We start from the raw sequence: 16,566 nt of genomic DNA on the forward strand, positions 1-16,566 counted from the left end.
CTCATCCTTGGCTGATTAATCAAATTCACCCAGAAGAGCCTGTGTTAAGGCTGCTTTGTTATTACTGTCATAGCAATTCCACTGTCAGAGGTCATTTACCTTTTGTGCTGCCACCTCAGCTGCTCTGGAAGGGACCAGGAGGTGGCTCCAGGAGAGAAGGGGAAGTGATTTTGGAGGCTTCTACACTGAATCAGTCAGAATATTGTCACAGGACTACTGTACTCAATTGGAGAATGTCCCAGATACTTTGTACTTATACAGCACTATCCAATTCCAAAGACCATTTTTATTTCATACATTTACCCTGTCTTTCTTGGCTACCACGTACCAGGAACAAAGACCATGGTCTTACATTAATTTTACTTTAATGGGGGAAGGTGGGGACAGATGTTGAAAGTAGAATATTTTTCTTTGATGTTGTAAGGCCTTGCAACTTTTCTGATGAATCCTGAGCTTTTTCCACTTGTCATTCTTCTGATTCTCAAGGAGTCATTTAAGATGTTTTAAACTGGCACATTGATTGCCATTGAAGTAAGTTTAAAATATTGCAACATAGTCCTTAACCTTCTGAGCAAGGTTTAGCTGTGAAATCCTTAGGGAAAGGCTTGATTTTAGTGAATATTTCAAGTTTTAATGGTAGTGTAAGAGAAGGTATTGCATTCTTTTTCCATCACAAATCACATTTATTGCCACCTGGAAACTGCCTTGTGTTTCTCTGGCAGGAATCTGTTCAGCAGTCTGCAGGCAGCACCTGGCATTGCAGAGTTCACCTGAACTGAGCTGACAGAAAAAGCCCTTGGAAACCCCTGCCAGGCTGCAAAACCACTGTTTTTTCCCTGGGAAATGTAATTTTCCCTTCATACAAATGTATCAAGTTAAGTAGCACAGCAAAGCCCCATTTGCAGTTTCAGCTGACACATTTCAGCAGCAGCAGCAGCAGCTCGTGGTCCATTCCCCATTCCTCCCACCCAGCAGCTTTCCTGGACATAACCCTTCCCACACCCACCCAACCTTACCTTGCTGCACACATTTGGGACAAGCACGCCAGGACTCCAAGTTCCTGCTGTGGGCACCCAGAAGCTGTGATCTGCTTTGGGAAGGTGCCAGGGATAGTGGTGCCTTCTGGTCACTTTGTTCCCAGAAGGATTCTGGACTTGGCTTTGAACCAGTGGTGGTGGGACTCCACGTGACAAATGCTTCCCAGCAGGAACGTGGCAGGAATGCAGAAAATCCTGCTGCAGTCCCAAGGACTGAAAGAGCTCCAGGACTTGTCCCTGTAGGAGGGAATGGTGTTTATTGAGTTAGCTGCTGCTTATAAAATCCTGTTCCTGTTAGTGGCATCAAACCTCTAGTGATAAAATGCACCGTGAGATAAAATGTGGAGCCAAGAGTGATAAAGTTCTGTGGCTTGTCCAACTGACTGACAAACTTTTTTTCTCCCATCTGCTCTTCACTAAGTGGGAATAATCAGTACAATTCCTGAGGGGGGTTTGGGTCCTCCCATCTTTATCCATCTCAGCTGGCTGATGATATCTCTGCAATATTGGGATTGCTTTCTTCTGAATGAGGCTGTTTGTTTACCTGGTGTGTTTATAGACAATCAGATCTTCTCTCATCCCTGTTCTTCTAGGCTGAGCAAATCACATTTTTTATCTTTTCCTGTGTGATTCATTTTCATTCACTTTCCTACATCATCTTGGGAGATCTCTGAGCCTGCTCCAGTGTCAATCATCAGTTTTGCAAACTGATGAAGAGGATGCCCAAAGCAGTCCACAGGAGGACCTTGCCATCAGCTTTGGAAAAAGTGCTAAAACAGAGATGAGACTGTCCATCCCATCATGCAGAGGAATTCTGAGAGGACTGACCTGTCCTGCTGTGTGCTCCCAAGGATGAGTGCATTTTCCCTGCACTCCAGATCAGAACCCAAGCCCGCACTGCTGACCCCACCTTTTAGCAAAGGCTCTGGGAAGACATGGAATTTTAGCTGCACCTCCTGTGGATGTGGGGCACTTCTGTCCCCCTGCAGAAGACTCACAGTCTCAATGGAGAAACCCTCTATAAATATAGAAGTATATCAGCTCTTCACAGCTCTTTGGCACATAAATATCTCAGACATCTGAACATCAGAGAAGTGTCACTTTTGCAAACAGGTCTTGGCTAATCCTTCCACTGTAGCTAGCACACCCAGAGTACAGTACCCTCTCAGATTGCCATTATCCATTAAAGCTTCACTGCAATGGGGCAATAATAGATTGCATCCACTAGTTTTTAAAAATACTTTTCCATTACACATCCAGAAACTTCCTTGTTTCTGTAGCACGGAAGAGCTTGATGGAAGTTGGATCTGCTTCCCAACAGGGCTGGTTTGCTCCTTCTTTGAGCAATTAAAGCATCTTGTTTGGTGAAGCCCCCTTTTTATTTCCAGCTTCTTACAAATGCACAGTCCAGAAGTAGCAATATAACTGTAAAATATCCCTAAGCTGTTGGACATGAAATTTTTCACATGAGAATGACATTTAACTTTTTTAGAGGCAAGAAAACAAATAACAAAAAGGAACAGATATTGTTTGGATATTTTCCATTATTTTTGTTAGTGACATGTCAGCATTCAGACTTCAGCACTCCTGAGCTGCTCTGTTGGATACACTGGCTTTTTCTGTTGTCAGCTGGTAAGGAGAGACAACACCAGCTGACACCTGCACAAGATAAACACCATTAAATGATAAATTTTGTCAGGGCAGCAGGATGATAGATCTTGATTCAAATTTTACTTCTAAAGGAATCCTGAACCATCCCAATTCTGGCTTCTGGCACTACTTTCAACACCTGATTGAAAGACTAAGTTACAATTTATTGTCTGAGTGAAGATGAGGTGTTTTTTATCTTGTGGGTACAAAATGATTGTGCTGCCTGAGAGCTGCCCTGGCTCCAAGACAAAATGAGCCAGCAGAGCAGAGTCTGCCCCTCAGGCAGTGCCCAAGCTGGACACAGTCACTGCCTCCAGCAGGGCAGCTCTGTGGCACAGCCACGGCCTAACACAGCCAGAGGGTGACAGTTTTTGGTGTTACTGCAGCACTGAACTGAAAGCAGGAGCTAAGGGTCCCTCCCCAGTGCCCATGCTGTGCCACTGCTGCTTTTACTGGCACAAAGACATTGCTGCTCTGTGAATTGCTGCCGAGGTTCTTGTCAGCAATTTCCCACTCATGGCATAGGACAAAAAAAAATGTTCTTCTCTCCTTATATCAGGTATATAGCTATATATTATATTTATTGATGAACATGAAAGATCTTTGCATTAAGAAACATCTAGAATGTTCTTGTCTCCCATGGCTGTAACTTTCCAACTGGGGACCATCTGTCTCCCCTCTGTAAAAACCTCTTGGGCTCTTTTCTTTAATTGCACATCACTGGTTTAACTGTAAACAGAGTTCAACCCAGCAGGCTGAGGTTTAAGTTGCTCCAAAGAGTAAAGCTGGCTCTCTAATCACTGCTAACCACTGCAGCTCCCTGGTGGATGTGGGTGGCAGCAAAGTGACCACCACCCTGCAGAGCTTCACATCTCAGAGTATGGCCACAGGCAAGGGATGGGGACAGCAGAGGGGGTAGCTCAAAACGCTCCCAGGATTTGTGCCACCATCACCAGCAAGCTGCAGCCCCTGCTCCTTCCATCTCCCATCCCAGCACCCCTGGGTGAGCAAATGCCTTCCCCTGGGATAGCCCCACTGGCAGGCTGGGCTTTGCACTGACATGGAAATGGATTTGTAGCCGTTTCAGAAGCTAGGAAATTGCAGCAGCAGTTTTTGTTTCCTAGCAGCTTCCCAGGGAGGGATGTAATCTGAAACAAACAGGGGAGAGGGCAATCAAGGACCAATTTAAACCTGATTTTTCAAAGCGAGGTGCTAAGAAGTTATCTTGGTGGCAAACATCAATAGAAGTAAGGCAGAGAAAGAAATAAGAAGGAAATCATGACATGCTGTCTGAATCCTGAAAAACAATGTAGGTAACTATGTTTCCTCAAAAATACATGGAATTTCTTCATGAGCACTTTGGAAAGCTGTGCCATGATGTGTGCTCATGGGGGTCAACATGCATATTATTTTGACAAGTAATTCACAGAATTGACTGCATCATACTGAGCTGGGAAATAAAATTCTGGTGGTTTTTTACTGCTGGCTCAAATTTGGCTGAAATGATTTGGACCCTGCTCTCAGAAGCACTAAACAAGCTCTGCTGGAGAGCAGCCAGACTTGGTCTGAGTTTCTGTTAGGTACAGAAACTAGCAGCCCAATGTAAGCTAGCTGCAATTGGAAGGAATAATAATAAAAAAAAATACATAAAAGTCGTGGTTTTGCTGGAAGGCATCACACTGTGACAGAACATGATTGCAGAGAACCACCCAAGGCCATGGGAAAAGTTTTAGAGCTCTTCCTCCCTTCTCTCAATGGATGCATGCAAAATTATGTAAGTGGTGTTAGTAAGAAGAGCAGGCTAACACAACAAAACTATTAAAAAAAATTAAAAGAGAAAGACAAAAGGGGAAAAAATAAAAGCAAAGGAAAATAACTCATTTGTCAGCATTAATATACAGTAACAAAAAAATCAATCCACCAAAAAGTCAAAGAACACAAAATATAATCTCAAAGTCAACCACTTCCCAGCTGCTCTTTACTTCATTACCCAGAACTCAGCAGTTCACACAACACCCTGAACTTATCACTTAAAAAGGGTAAAATAAAGAGATGTATCACATGGTCTCCTTACAGAACAGTTCTGATCCATGGCTGGTGGGGCACAGGATGTAATTTCTCAGGGGAAGTTTGCTGTTGGCAGAGTGGTGCCACCGCCTCGTGCTCACCCCTTGTGAAATGTATGCAGTGATGTGAGCTCCTTCTGATGCTGAACCCCTTGCACAGCTGGCACTGTCTGGGTCAGCAGAGCATGTGGAACAGCACAGCTGGGAGACATGGATCTTTTGCCTCCACTCATGCCAGGCAAGAGCCATGGCAGTGTGGCAAAGCTCCAGCAGTTTCCCTCCCTGATTCTCCTGCTCCAGGCAGCAGGGTAAGACCAGACCTTCACAGCCCACCCATCTGCTGTGCCACCTGAGTGCTGAAAACTGAACAAATTAAAAGTCAAAAGTGAAAAGAAATCCTACATGTGTGCCTTGGGTGTATTCAGGAGTATCAATACTTTATCTGCTTGTGTCTGCTGAGCTGGGAAATACTGACAAGCAAAGCCAGATTAAACATTTCCCCACTTCAACAGTCTTCAGCCAGCCGAGAAAGCAGGAAATAAAGGGAGCTGAGACAAGCTCTCCTTGTAGCAGCTCAGGCTCAGTTCCTCCGGATTTCACAGCAGGTTTCCTCTCTCTAGCTGTTTAACAGGCATGCTTGATAAAATCCAGTCATTCCAGGTACACTGCACACACCACTGCCTGCTCCATCACCCTGCCACCCCTCTGAACCCACTGCTGCAGCAGCAAACACAGGAATTTAAAAATAGCTGTATGAAAAGAAGGGTACATACCAGATACTAAAGCCTTGAAGCTGTGAGTCCATCCTGTTGCTTTTAGGATGGCACATTTCTCTGAGCTCCCTTTTATGTTCCTCTGGTTCACCACAAGGCTGATAAATGTGTCCTCGTTACCTGTCTGCGTTACACACCACAAAAATTTATGGCCTCTTGCCATCTGTTTCAATTAAGAAACTTATATATAGAGCTGGGTGCCTTGCCCAGTAAAATACTTCTGGAAAGAGAATTTTATAGTTTGATAATGGGCCAGATCTCCAGCTGGCATTCATCCACATGCTTCCAGTAGTGCCACTTGATTTACAGCAGCCAAGCAGTCAGGTAGGTAACAACACAACAATAAATTCAAAATACTATTCATCTCAGCAAGCCCTTTTAGTTGTGACACTACTGACTGATGCTTGCAGCAGATTACAAAATAATCTTCAACTCCTGTTCATGTTGAAACTAATTATTTTAGTGAGACATTTTTGCAGCTCAAGCAAATATGTTTGGCTCTATTCATTCCATACAGACTGCAGATGGTGGCTCCAATATATCAAATACACCTTTGTATTTTGCATGGATATAAGAGATATGTCAATCACAGCTTTCTGAGAAGGGCTTTTTGAGGTCATTCCAGTGGCAGCAGAGTATTCACGAAGTTAAAACAAATAAAACTACAACTATTTAACATGTGACAGCCCTACAGATAATTGCAAACTCCTCTCCCTCAATCCAAAAGCCACCACTTCGGCCAAAAGGGGACAAATGCTGCATAATTTAACATCAGCTACACCACTAGTGCCACCTACAGCATCCAGCTCAGAGAAACCACCCAGGCTATCAGCTGGCTCAGGTGTGCTTGCATTTCTAGACCACTCTTATTTGGTGTCCAGCCAGTCAAGAAAACATTTTCGTAGAGAAAATATCTATTTGTGCAACACAAGCACTAAACTACTTATTTGTAGCATGCAGTCCAGACATGTAGCTCAAAAAACAGATGCTTCTGGCAAATGCCAATGGCACATTAGGAAACCAGGTACATCCCAACATGTACATCCAGTCCTGACAGATGAACAGCTCTTATTTTGTTGCATCTGTTTTGTTTTGCTTGTGCTGGAAGTGCTTGTCACCACTGGACAAGTGTTTTTAAAGGCATAGTTTTTCCTTCTCCTGCTTCTTGAGCTATGGAGCAGCTCTTCCATCAGTTATCTCCAGCTGCATGAGCTCAGGACACTGCATCCCTGCAATTCAGAAGTGCCACAGTGAAATACTTCTGATGGCTGGGCTTTGGCACACAAGCTCATGGAAAACACCTTTATTCCAGGCTGGTTAATAATGTGCCACTGGGAGCAGTTCCCACAGCTCTGTGAGCACTAGCCTTCAATGAGCCTTGGCATCTCCAAGATTATTTCCTCCTTTGGCTGATACATTTTCTGCAGGGCTCACAATGCAATCTGCACACAGTCCTGTCTTTTCCATGTCATTTTTACAAGGATCCCAGGGGAAATATCCTGTCACCTCCTCTCTGGAGTTTGTGCTGCATTTCCTGGTCACTGCACACCTGCTGAAGGCTTTGATGTTTGTTCCTCTAAAAGGCTGACTGCAGCTATAAATCCTGGTGAGGTGAAGAGAAACAGACTCGTCTGCAAAGCTCTAAGTCTTGGCAAACAATGATTATCAAAAATAGAAACTCTTCTCACCTTAAAACACACATTGAATGAGAGCTTGTAGACAAGATCATACTACGTGATCAAGGAATTAATTAATTTCTTTTAATAAAGAATTTTCCTGTGCCTTACATTTAACTACTTTCTGTTATAAATAACCACTTGTTCTTTACCTTTCCCTGACTGTTTCTCTTATTTTTTAACATATCACAAGAAGAGCCTCAAAATATTGGAAAAAATAACTCACTTCAACCCTTACTCTTTAAATAGACAACACTGCTGAGGCTCAGGCTCAGGAAACCGATATGTTTATCCTTGTAGGATTGGAAGCAGAGAGGCAAAGAGAACCTTTGGGAGGACTGAGTCCCCAGGAGATGTGTCCCTGCTTTTCCACCCTTGCCTGAGGAGCACCCAAGCCCTGAGGGGTTCTGGCTGCAGCTGGGGCCATTCTCCAAGCCCAGCTGTCCCTGAGAGAGGATTATTGATGCAGACAAAGCCTGCAGGTCTGCATGTCCTGCACCGAAGCAACACAGGGGTCTGGCAATTCACCTGAAGGCCAGAAGTACAGGAGGCTGAGCACAGGATGTTCCTCCCCTGGCAGATGAGTTCTCCTGCCTGGCTCAGGGTCTGACCACAGCCTACAGGGACAGTGAATTACCAGCAGAAGCCTCTCTGTCTCTCTCTGCACAACAAGAACAGCTCTGTGAGCCCTCTCTGCCACCATGAAGCAGCCCCACCTCTGGCACGAATCCTGCTCTCTCTCTCTATTTAACCAAGGGACTACCTGCCTTGTGCCCTTCTCTCCTCACTCCCTTTGTGGCCCCTCCACTTCAGGCTGACATGATTCCTGAGCTCATCTCATGGCTGGCAGCTTCAAACAAGGAACTGCTTCAGCTGAATGGAGCTTAGACAAAGAGTTTTTTTCTGCTGCTTTCACAGCCAGAGTGATGCACAAGCATGTGGTGTGGTGTTTGAGAGGTCCCAAGGACGAGGTGAGAGATGAGAATCTGACTCCATGTTCTCAGAAGGCTTATATTATATTATATTAATTCTATTCTATTCTATTCTATCACATCACATCATATCATATTATATCACATTATATCACATTATATCACATTACATCATATTATATCATATTATATTATACTGCTGTACTAAAACTATACTAAAGAAAGAGAAGGATACAGACAGAAGGCTTAACAAGAATGAGAATGAAAAACTCATGACTGACCCCTCAGAGTCCAACACAGCTGATGGTGATTGGTCATTAAGTAAAAACAATTCACATGTTTAGGTAAACAATCTCCAGAAAACATTCCAGAGCAGCAAACACAGGAGAAGCTGAGGCTTCTCATCCTCCCAGGAGAAGAAATACCGGCCAAGGGATTTTTCAGAAAATGTGACAGTGACAACGTGGCCCAGCCCATCTCCTGGGAGAGCCCATTGCTAGTGGCACCATGACACCTCTGCAGCAAATCCCAAGTGGCACTGCAGCTTGTTCCCAGTCTGAGATCAGACTGGCTTAACCCACAACTCAGTTCTGCACTTCTCTGGAAATGGAATTTTAAAAAGCAGAAGTCAGACTTGGCTGCAATTAGAAACTGGTTTGTGATTCAAAACCAAATGAATGGGAAATTGAGAGAGATGGGTAATTGGTGAGTTCTTGACACCTGGGTTTAGGCTTTGGCAGGAGATCTGCCTGGAGTTGCACCATCTCCAGAAGCCCCTCTGACAGCCCTGCTCTCATCTGGGCTGGCTGAGCAGCTCTGCTGTAGCCTCCTGTCTCAGGTTGGCTGTCCCAGCTTACAGAGTATGAACAGAATCATGTGAAGCACAGGGACAGCTAAAACAGGGCTCCTGGCTGTTGCTAAAGTATCAAATTAAAACTGCACACCACAGCTGATCTGGGTGTAATGATGCCACAGCAGCCAGAAGACACAAAGCTGATGGGTGCTGTCTGTAAGGGACTGGTAAATTTGTGTGTGAAGCCACAGAGGAGCTTAATTATAATCCCTTCATGCAAGTATGGATTCTAAATCATCAGTGGGCATGTGGGGGTTCAAAAGCATCACTCAGTGTGAGGCAGCACTTGGAGAGGGAAATGGAAAGAATGGCAAATCTGACATGCTCTGACTTTGCACCAGAGATCAATTTCCCCTGTTCTTCTGTCCCCTTAGTAATTAAAACAATTCTTAGTGATAGACTGATGACTGGCTGGCTGCCTTCCCTGATGCCTTCCTCTGCCTCTCTTGGCTGTTGAGAAGGCTGAAAACACCTCGGGCTGCTCCTTTGTTTATCACAGGCTCAAATGTTGGTTTTCATTAATCCGGGTGGGAGCCAGACTGATTGCTCCTCTTCCAAGCTGCATTTGTTAGAAAAACTCCTGTCCCCTGAGTATGGTTTCAGCACTCAGCTGCTCCTAAAAGTTTTGGTGCTCCAAACAATTTTGTAAATTGTACTGATTAGTTCAAATCCCACCATGGCCCCTTAATGGTGACTCTAATGGATGCTGGCAGATTCACTGAGAAATCCAAACATATTCAGATTAAGAGCAGAGGGTGCTTAGGCTCCGTGAGAAATGTTTGTTCTCCTGCAGTTTCAGAAGGTTTGGGTGGTGAAAAAGGGCAAGTTCATGGCAGAGCAGAGCTAATGCAGCCCAAGTGACAGCTCATGACATTGATTTTAATATCTTAATTGCTATGACTATTAAAAAAAAAACCATCCTGCTGCCTTGAGCCTTATTTCAGCCTTTAGAAGCTTCCCATTCTTATTTGGAGCTGCTGGCATTTCCCAGGAGTTAACTACACCCAGGGGTACAGGGCTCAGGAGAATCAGGCAGTGTGAATCTCCATTTGGTTTGGAATCTCAAAGCATTTTGCAGTCCACATAGCTCAGAGCAGAAATCCACCACGAGCAATAGAGCCTATGCACATCACTGCAGCAAACCAACCATTCAGGAGTGCAGAAAAGATTTTGAGAGAAGATGCACAGAGGACTGGGCCTGTCTCTGCAGACAAGGGATAAGTGGCAACACATTAAGACCAAGGAGCCACATGTGGCAGAATTCTCCCCTCCACTCTCAGCCCCAGCTCTGGCTGTTCTGGGTTGCACTGCTCTTCATTTCAGTGATCTGAATGTGAAACAGGTTGGAGGAAATAAATAGCACTAATAAAAAGACAAGAGTGACCTTTTAAAATGAGTAACTATATTTAATTTTAAATGTTTGCATCTCAGTTGGCTGGGATTAAGAACATTCATTTCCACTGGAACTGCATGCAACAGAAATAAGAGAATAGGTGCACTAAGTGTGTTGAGAAATTCTGAACCAGGGAAGAGCAATTCCACATCCCCCTTGGAGACATCAAAAATACAACTTCAATAAACTGCATATGAAACACCTACCCAGCTATGTTAAAATAAAAAAAAAAAACAACTGTAAAAAGCTATTGTGATATTTATTTTTAACACTGTAAAATTATATATGATCATGAGGGATTGTATTTTATCAAATACATAGTGAAATAATCCTTTAACAAACATGCAGAACAATTACAGCCCTTTTCCCTCTCTCCCCATCACAGATGACTAGTTAAAAGGTGAGGTATCACAGATTATTACTGTGTCCCCAAAGGCATAATAACACATAGAGAACTTTCACATCAGTGATTTTTAGGTCTCCTCCTCCTAGAATATTCAGGAGCATAAAGCCAAGGGCTTGGGCTGTTTTCACAGAGCATTTTTTGCCCACCATTCTGTTAATGATGCAAAGCTTAACATAGGGCTCTGCTGTCTTAAAATGGACACAAGACTGTACCAGTCTCAGAAACTTCAAAGAGATAAATCTTAGCTGAAACAGCAAAATCAATGAAGCCCAAATCCTATGCCATTCCTATGTACTGAGGCTCTTTTTTTATATTGCTGGAACTATTTTCCTGCTGAAGTAGGGAATATTTATGGTTCTTTTTCCAACTGCAAATCAAAAGCTATAAATAGCTGCTTGTCCCAGCATATGTGGAAGGAGGGTTCATAGTTTCTGTTCCAAATAATCTCTAAACCCCCAAGCAGTAAATGTAAATTAGAAATATTAACATTGAGAAATAAAAGGGTTTTCTTGGCACAAGCAGAAATCCTTCTTCATCTTCTGTGTTTCAGATTCATAGATTTTTCGAAGCCAGGAGGGAGGATGAGGCCAACTGGTTGAAAAATTCTGCTATTTTTCCTGAAAAAAAAGCATGTAAAAATCAGGTGCTGAGTCAGCAGGACTTGGGCATCATTAGAAAACTTGTTCTGCAGAGGTAAAGGAAGAGCAGCTGCAGGTCATCCTGGCTCTGTCTAGTGCTGCTCTAGTTGCCAACTACGCCCAGGACATGGAAAAGATACACAGTAGTTCAGCATCCCAGGATTTGCAAATCATATATAAATCACATAGCCAGAGGTCTGCCACCTCAAAAACTGCAGTGGGGCCACCAAATTATTTCTTTTTTAACCCAAAGACTGCATTATTCTCAAGGCAACCCAAACTCACACCTCAAAACCACGGGGCTACACAGATTCTCCAGCTGGTATTTTCCCTACAACGTAATAACTGGGGATTGCCTTTCCTGCACACAAGAGAGGTTTCACCAGCAGCAATGAAGTGCACCTTCACACAAGCTGAGGAGCCAGCTGTATCCCAATTTCCCAGCTCCCAGGCAGGAGCTCTCAGCACTACTCTAGGGGCAGACACTGATGGTAGCTAACATACACCTGGGTAAGACTGCAGAGCTGTCACCTTCTGGCATGATTTCTACCACTTAAAGTACTGGGGAAAACCTAAGTAGTCTGGAAGCAAATGGGCTGTGCAAAACTGAAAAGGCTGAATTCACCAGCCTGAATTATGGATGGATAATCAGCCACAAAAGAGCATTGTCTGCAGCTGCACTGGAATTATGTCTGAGCACTCCCTCTCTTCCAAAACATGAAGCTCAGATCCTGCTCAGATTAGAGGGATCATTATAAGCACTGAATGTATTTCTATTACCCAGCATAAGAAGATAGTTGTTTTTTTTTCCCTGTGTGTTATTTGGTAATTTTCATAAAATTCATTTCCCTGTTCTAACATCATACAGCTCCTTTGCACCAACACTGAAGGACAGCACCATCACAAGCCTGAGACCAGGGAAGCCCTTAGTCCCCTTTTATGCTGATACATGATTTTGGGCAGGCTCAAATATATTTCTGTATTTATCTCACTGTGTCCCCACCTTCTTGCAACACCCAGCATTGCTCTGCACATGAGATGTAGAGTGGCTATTTGCACTTGTGCTGCTTAATATCCCCTTCCTGACTGGGGCTGAGGAATCCTTGCACTGTAATAGCAGCACTACCAGACCCTGGTTCCTCTGCTGGTAGCTGCTGGGATGTTTTAGGGGATGGAAGAAGAAGAGGAGCATGTACAGCAATAGTTCCATGAAAGCACTGGCTCTGTGGCTCCTGACCACAGCTGTGGGTGAGAATCTCTGCTGTTAGCAGGTGCTGGCAGAGCTCTCTTCCCTGAACAGGCTAATTTCCCCTGGAAGCCATTTGAGTGATAGGCCCCCAGTGGCTGGTGGCAATGAGTTCTGCAGCTGAATTATGAACCATGTGAAGTCATACTTCATTATTTTAATTTTAAACCTGCCACCCAGTAGCTTTGTGGGGTGTCTCATGACACTGATCTATGAGGACCAGCAAATGAACCTTCCCCATCTTACTGACTCTACTGATGCTGAGAAGCCATGGCCTGTTTAATTACTCCTGGCTGGGATGCAATTCATTAGGCAACCCTTCTCCAAACCTTTTCAGTTTTACTTTACTTGCAGTGGAACTTGGAAAACCACAGAGCCCTTGGGAAGCAGCCCTTCCCCTTGAAATGACATTTAAAACCAGGTAACACCATCTGGAGTTAAGCACCTTCTTCTAATAAGCTGTGCTAAATTTAAAAATGCTTGAAAATGAATGGGTTGTGACAATGGAGGCACAGTGTCAGTGTCAGCTGGGTCTGAAGTTTTGTGCTTGGCTTCCCACATTGCCTCCACACTGGTAGAGGCAGAGCTATGAGCTACAGCTCCTGCAGGCTCCATCTCCACTCAAAATCCTGGTGTGAACACACATGTGCTCACCAAATCTCCCTCCATTTAGTCCAGCAGTGATTGCATACAGATGGGTTTTATTAGAGCCTGGAAAACAAACCCACCACCTGGGACTGCAGCTAGCACTTGGGCAGACTTCTACCCAAAATGGGATTGCTTTCTTCCCCCTTCCCCCAGTGACACTGCTCCCCCAGCACAGGCTGAGGTACAACCAAGCTGGTTTGAGGTCCCACACCTCACTCCTGCTTTTCTTCTCTTTGCAGCAATGAGGCAGGAGCTGTGATGCAATAAACAGGAATCAGTTGCAATACCTATGGAGAAGACAGATAAAACTCTTGATCTCTCTGTTCTTCTCAAAGTCTTCATCAAAATCACAAGACTTTAGAGGTTTTTGAGGTGTTGAGTGCTTGAAGAACAACGAGGTTTTTATTCCTGCTGTGGCTCCAGGGCAGTGCCACAGCTGAGGCTGCTCCTGCCCAACAGCAGGGCAAGACCATGCTGTGGTGTGGCTGCAGAGCAGGTTTTTCTACCTAAAATGACAGGTCAGTTTTACTTATCAGTGTAAAGAACTGATGCTGTCACTTCAAAATATATCCCTCCTTTCATTTCAGATCTCTGGGAATAGCAAAGCTGGAGATGGAAGATAGACACCGGTGGTCAAAGTGAAAATAAACAATTGTACCTAATGCATGAGAGTATGATAAGGACAGGCTGTGTGCTACCAAGTGTTTTGAAACCTGTGAGGCTTGGTGATTTACCCATCATAAAGAAGAACTGGCCACTGGGTTTTTTGGGTTAGGCAGCTGCTGTTGTGCTGCACAGTGAGAATGAGAGATGGAGACAGAAACTTAAACTGAGATTTCCTCTGCTTTTAGTTCCATTGTCCCAAATGCCAGCTCATTACCTGGTGCTCAACATCAATTCACACACACTAAGGTGAGGTAGTTCTAACATATTTTCCTAGTTTGTGCCAAGTCAGGAGCTGGATTGTAACCCATAAAAGGCTGGCTACCTGACCATCCAAACTTTAATTAAACATTTTAACAAAGGCATCAGCATCCCCTGGTTACAGATTACATAATTTTTTTTTAATCAGTACTCAGCCCCCTATTTGCTAGTTCCTATCTCTCATTTCTCATGCTAATTAGCCTGCATGCACAGTTGTTCCCTCCATTTGAGCCTGGGGTCCATTTTGAGCAGGTGGTCAGTGGGTTGGTGGCTGTGGTCTCCCACTGCCAGAATTACCTTTACCCCAGTTGCTGCTCAGTTCTGCTGACTTCACTCCTGGTGGCTCTGGTCCAGGCTACCCATTTCTCTTGGGATTGTCTTCCCTTTCCCTTAAAACAAAAGATTAGCCAAGACTATGAGGTTCACAATGCAATTGCTTAATCATAACTGCCCAGCTATTGCTGCTGATTAATAACTTTAAAAAAAAAATTGTCAGGTTTGGTTCAGGTCTTGAGGGGCTCCATATCAGTGATGCATGACAAATTTGACTGCAGGCAAAGGAAATAGTTATTTAATTTTTTTTATTCACCCTTGGTAACTGGAACTGCGTTTAACTTTTCTAGAGGCCAGTCTCATGATCACCACCATAGGGACTCACTTGTTGGAAGAGTGAACACTGCAGAGACAGCAGCACTGCTGTGCTTTTCAGCAGTGGTTGGACCTTAGATGGCTCCTCCAGACTCCTCTGTGGATATGCAGAAACAGACAGAGCCCCAAGGAGCTTTAATTTAAAAAAAACCCAAAACAACCAAACCCAAGCAGAGCCAGCAACATGGCCCACTGCCAGCACTTCTCCTTCCCAACCCTTCCACCCAAGGACTGGGAGTGAATATGATGTTTTACCCCTATTCAAGGCCTAATTAGACAAGAACAAATGTGTGGCATTCACATTCTCTGAAGAAATCCCTTCGCCCAGGATTTTTCTGCTGTGAATCTGAGAAGCCTCAGAGAAAAGGAAAACTATTTTTATTTCATTTGCTTCTCCTGTGTTGTGCTCACATGTGGAATGTGTTTGGAGATTGTTTACCCACAGGTGATTGTTTCATTGCATTCTGCTGTGAGTTGTTTTCACTCGTTGGCCAACTGGGGCCAAGCTGTGTCAGGACTCTGGAAAGAGTCACAAGTTTTCATTATGATCTTTTTAGCATTCAGTTAATATCCTTTCTGTATTCTTTAGTATAGTATTCTTTAATATAATATAGTAAAATAAGTAATAAATAAGTAATAAATTGGCCTTCTGAAAACATGATGTCAGATGCATCATTCCTGCCTTTGTTGGGGCATTCCTTGCAAATGCAATAAAAATGCACCTCCATCAAGAAGTGCTGACTGCTGCCTGATTAAGCAGAGTACAATAGCACACACCAAAACTGGTCACTAGATTAAAATGGGTCCATTTCTCCACTAGAAAAAGCTTTGCTATACTTTGCTTAATCTTTGGCCAGATATCACAGAAGAACCAAAGCTAAAAAACCCTGCTACAAGAGATCCTCAAGTTGTGCAATACAGTGGTTAATTAGTGTTTGTAAAGCACTTTCTGGAGGAAAAAATTGCCAACTACAATCAATATTATCAACTGGGTTTTCTTTCATCAAGTTCTTGCCAATAATCCTCTCAGTTTTGTTTTCAGGTTTAAATTAAGCACTTCTGTAGTTCTGTTGAGGACAGCCAAGCAATTATTGCTTTTCAGCTCAGTCCTTCCAGGTTTGATTTGATTTTATCTGGGCTTTGTTTTATAGCTGGCTCCACTCTGTATTAAAAGAGCAGTTGAAGCTGCTGACCTTTCCCAGGCTTATCCATATTTAAGATAGTGGGAAGAAGTGACTGAGAAAGGCATTTAATTAATAGGACTTTATGGAGGATTGAGAACAAAGCTGGAATGCAAAAGTGCAAACCCAGACACAAAAGAAAGAGGGATGAAGTATGGAATGAAATGACTAAATATGATCTCTTTTCCAGAGAAGAGATTGATGAGGTTTTTTTCCCAAACTATGATGCACAACACCTCATTTTTTTTGTGTTTGATGAAGAGATTAATGAAGAAATATTAGTTAGGCAGAGAAGAAGAGGCTCAGCATGAGAGAGGGGACCCACTTAAAGAGTAAATGATAAAACATTCCAGTAAGGGAACCTTTTGGAATGAAGAAAGGATCTGCTGAAGTTTTTTGTGGCGGCTCAAGCTTGGAAATAGTTATTTCCTATTTGGTTTTTATGCAACATTGTCTCTCCAAAAAGAAGAAGAAGGAAAAAAAAAAAGCTGGTGA

At 43.6% G+C, this 16,566-nt stretch overlaps 1 protein-coding gene across 1 annotated transcript in view; it reads right to left on the reverse strand.

Annotated features, from left to right (window-relative positions):
• MSH6 (mutS homolog 6) overlaps window positions 1-16,566 on the reverse strand; it is a 124,899-nt gene that overhangs the window by 82,851 nt on the left and 25,482 nt on the right. The gene's annotated exons all lie outside the window — the stretch shown is intronic.

The sequence above is a fragment of the Agelaius tricolor genome, unplaced genomic scaffold (assembly GCF_023055355.1).
Source record: "Agelaius tricolor isolate 1412-34295 unplaced genomic scaffold, bAgeTri1.0.p SCAF_1, whole genome shotgun sequence".
Lineage (NCBI taxonomy): Eukaryota > Metazoa > Chordata > Aves > Passeriformes > Icteridae > Agelaius > Agelaius tricolor.